We start from the raw sequence: 4,621 nt of genomic DNA on the forward strand, positions 1-4,621 counted from the left end.
TCCACTTGTTGCTCCATCGATTCCTGCAGATGTCCAAAATACATCATTCATTTCGACATTAGATGCTTTGACTTCCCTCACAGGGAACCTGAGTGAGCAAGTTGCTCACATGGCATCTGCTCCTCGATGGATGCCACATATGTGTTCGAGTTGTCATGAGACGTGTGTAGGTCCTACTACTGCTGCAGGATCTACTTCAGTTCCAGATGAGCATGATGCAGCAGATGATAGTATGATGACATCTTAGATGGATTTTCTTTGCTCGGATGTTCATCTTGACCAGGTATAGATATATATAATATACATGTACATGTCAATGTTTTTATGTACTTTATTAAATATAGGTATAAACTAAGTGCATCTCTTTTTTTATACAATCTAATACTTCATTAAATAAATTTTGTTTATGTAGATAAGGACTACGCCTAATATTAGAGTTAATATTGCATCTACTGGAAGACAACTCGGCACACCTTATGGGGTATAGTATAAATTTCTATCTAGACATTGTACTAGATCTTTTTAAGTTAATATGCTATCGTCGTATATTATATAAATTTTCATGTTGATACATTGAATGCTTCTTTCTCCAGGATTCAGGTCATGAGGGACCCTCTACATCACATCGAGAAGAGGGTCTGACTATTGTGACACCATCTATGGTATGTATCTTATAATTCTTAACTTAAATATGAACTCTTACAATATTGTAACTTTACTTGAAATTATTTAGTACACATATATATGTTCACTAAATATGATTTCATTAAATGCATGTATGGAGGTGGACACTACCATTAGGATAGGTTATCCTCATAATTTTGATCAGAGCCAATTTGAACGCACATCGACATCCTTTGAGGTATTAATATGTAATACTTAATTTGATCTTATTTTGACTCTTAATTTAAGATTTAATTGGACACTTTGAATTTGACCTTGTACAGGAGTTAGCTAGCACTGCATTTGGTGTTGATACTGCACAAGATACTGCTAGAGGAGATACTGCTACAGGATCTGATGAGCATATGGTAAGTTTGTAACTTAATTTATGAATTCTACTATATTTGATAAATGATTCTTTTAATAGTTAATTTCAAGTAATATTTTAATATTATTTTTTTATTGTACAGCATGAGACAGGTGGATCTGGACCACGTCCCGGGGACAAGAGAGATACTGCTATAGGATCTGATGAGCATATGGTAAGTTTGTAACTTAATTTACGAATTCTACTATATTTGATAAATGATTCTTTTAATAGTTAATTTCAAGTAATATTTTAATATTATTTTTTTATTGTACAGCATGAGACAGGTGGATCTGGACCACGTCCTGGGGACAAGAGAGATACTGCTACAGGATCTGATGAGCATATGGTAAGTTTGTAACTTAATTTACGAATTCTACTATATTTGATAAATGATTCTTTTAATAGTTAATTTCAAGTAATATTTTAATATTATTTTTTTATTGTACAGCATGAGACAGGTGGATCTGGACCACGTCCTGGGGACAAGAGACCACGAGATGTTATTGATGATAGCACTTAGATTTTACTATTTATTTGGCTTTGATATGTACTTTTTTATGGACTTTACACATTTGTTTACACGTGCACATACTTTATATATATGGATAGTTGCATAATAGGATTAGATCATATATATTTTGTGCATACTTTATATATTTTGTGCACATTAGATATTATGTGGAGTGAACATCATGTTACCATCTAGACATATATATGGATTAGATATTATATGGATTATGTGGACTTGAAATTTTACTATTTATTTGGCTCTGATATGTACTATTTTACGGGCTTTACATATTTGTTTACACGTGCACACACATACTTTATATATATGGATAGTTTCATAATAGGATTAGATCATATATATTATGTGCATACTTTATGTGTATTGTGCGCATTAGATATTATGTGGACTTGAAATTATGTGCACATTAGATCATATATATTGACTTGAAATTATGTGGACTTGAAATTTTGCGCATACTTTATATATTATGTGGACTTGAAATTTTATTTATGGAAGTTGTGCTTAAACAACTTTATAGGCATTATGTGGACTTGTAATTTTATTTTTGGAATTTTATTTAAATAGTTCTTGTGATTAGATAAACTACATGTGCATACATCATGAACTAAGTATCGAAACATATCTTATAATTATAACATATTCTAAATCAAAAAGTATCATTTAACAAATATAATGAATAGAACTTGATTAAAACATAATTATCTCATTCATAAATTTGACCAGTAGTCTCTCATTTATGTATATTGTACACAAAATGTAATCAAGAAGACATATCTAAAATAAAATAAACAGTCTATTTAAATTATAATAATAAGGATTTATATCTCTCAAAATACAACATAAAGTATGCACAAACAATAGTAGTCATTGAGGGCAAGTCTACTCTGAGAGACCTAGAAAAAAAAATACATATGATTAGTTTTTATAATCAGGATGCATTGAATTTAAAATACAACATAAAGTATGCACAAACAATATAGTAGTCATTGAGGCCAAGTCTACTCTGAGAGACCTAGAAAAAGTAAATACATATGATTAGTTTTTATAATCAGAATACATTGAATTTAAAATACAAATGGATTTGCCTTAAGGGTACAAAAATTTAACTTACTTGTAATTATTCAAAATGAAACATAAAGTATGCACAAATAACTTTGTTTTCATTGATGCCTTCTACTTGTGGTAGACCTGAAACAAAATTTTAGTAGATTAGATTTTGTAATTATGATTCATGATTTAAAATACTATATATAATATGCATCGCGACTTTTAAAAGGGAGGTGGATTAAGGGTTCAAATTATAACTTACTTGATATTCATTCTATTATACCATCTGCATCCTCTCTCTTTTGCAAAGCATCTATAATTGTCTCGTGCTCTTCCATAGAGAGAGTCCATAATTGTTTATTAGCAGGCCTGCCACGATATCTATCCGATTTTATATTAGTTGCCACTACCAAATGTGAGTAATGTATAATCTTTTTCTCTAATTCATAATCTTCAAATGCGGGCAATCCATTCTTTCTTGTTAGATATTTGCGTAGCCAAGTGCCAACAACAACCACAGATCCTGTTGGATAGTCATAACCATCATCATCTACTCGAGGAGTAGTTAGCTTATGTTTTGGCTCTACACATCGAGCCAACCAATACTCTGTCCCCTCTTCATTGTCCTCTGGTGCAACAACAGAATAGACATGTCCTGTGCACAAAATAATTTTATTTTAATATTTAATGAGAAATAAAAACAAAAATATACACTGTAAGATTTCATAAATTTATGTACTATTTAATAAATCAAAACAAATTTCAAAAATAATTTTACCTTGTTGTATAAGATCTGAAATGCGATCATAGTCATTTGATGCAAACATTTGATCCATAGCTTGATCAGTTCTTTCATGCGGATCATTTGCATCTATGGGTGTCAATGATCTTTGTTGCCATTCTTCAACCCATTCTTTATTCTCACAAAATTCCCAATCTCCGGAAACACAAAACTGACAAAAGCAAGCAAGTTGCCTTGTGAATATAGTCCATGTGTTTGAATTAGAACTCTTAAACGAATGCCATTTAGCTGATCCAATGATGGTATTACAATCATGCCGAATAGGAATACTATCTTCCTCTATCAACCAGAAGAAACGTTGAATTGCAGAGTTTTCAGTTGATCCTTTTGACAACTTTGAATTACACCAATCTACAACTGCACGAGTATCTCTGAATTTCACTGCATCCTCGAATTTCAATTGTTCTCTAGCAAGAGCTCTTTTTATACAGGCACCGGCTCCATCGTGTTCCCCCTTACCATGTCCCGCTTCAAAAAAACTCCATAAATGTTGGACATTGGTTATCTTGTGAACTTTGCATAGCCAATAAAACATTCTTGCATTTTTGAATTGTCCAGTGCAGTTATCTGACCATATCATATGTTGTTTCATGTCAATTTCTCTTTCCTTAAGATTATCATAAAATACCTCGAAACAATGTTGGACAAACTCTGAAGAGTGTAATCGATTATCACTAACATAGAAATGATACTCCCTCAAAATTTTTCTGTTATCTTCTGTACTGTCATGGTCATGTCTATATATAATGTGCACAAATATGGCCACTTGCACTGAGTTGTAGTATTGTGATTGAGTTTCCTCTTGTGGTTTTAGAGTATAATTTTCTGCAAAATCCACAACTGATACTATTGTTCCAATTGGAAATGTGTTCTTGCATATGCGAAACTGTCCATCAAGCCATCGGGCATGTTGGGAATGTTTCACATATTTTGGAACAATATGAGTTTTAAACTCACTAATAAATGCATTCACACTATTCTGTTCTGTAATCAATTCTAAACGTTTCCCCATCTTTCCATCCTTTAGAGGGTATTCTATATTTTTAAATCTCCTAACATCAACCATTTTTTGTCCAAACTCAGATGAAACATGTTCATGCATACATTCACCTATCGAAGAATAGTTCCCACATAAATTGCAAAGACCATAAATGCATGAACTGGAAAGAAATAATTGTTCATTAGGTGGTTTACAAAATAAACTTCC

The 4,621-nt window shown here is 31.8% G+C and overlaps 1 long non-coding RNA gene across 1 annotated transcript; it reads left to right on the top strand.

Moving 5' to 3' along the window:
- The first annotated feature begins 267 nt into the window (after positions 1 to 267).
- LOC131859801 (uncharacterized) lies at positions 268 to 846 on the top strand. Its single transcript, XR_009359368.1, has 3 exons — positions 268 to 481; positions 594 to 662; positions 785 to 846. It is a non-coding gene; the product is annotated as an uncharacterized LOC131859801 (long non-coding RNA).
- The last annotated feature ends 3,775 nt before the right edge of the window (positions 847 to 4,621 follow it).

This window comes from Cryptomeria japonica, chromosome 11 (assembly GCF_030272615.1).
Source record: "Cryptomeria japonica chromosome 11, Sugi_1.0, whole genome shotgun sequence".
Taxonomy (NCBI): domain Eukaryota; kingdom Viridiplantae; phylum Streptophyta; class Pinopsida; order Cupressales; family Cupressaceae; genus Cryptomeria; species Cryptomeria japonica.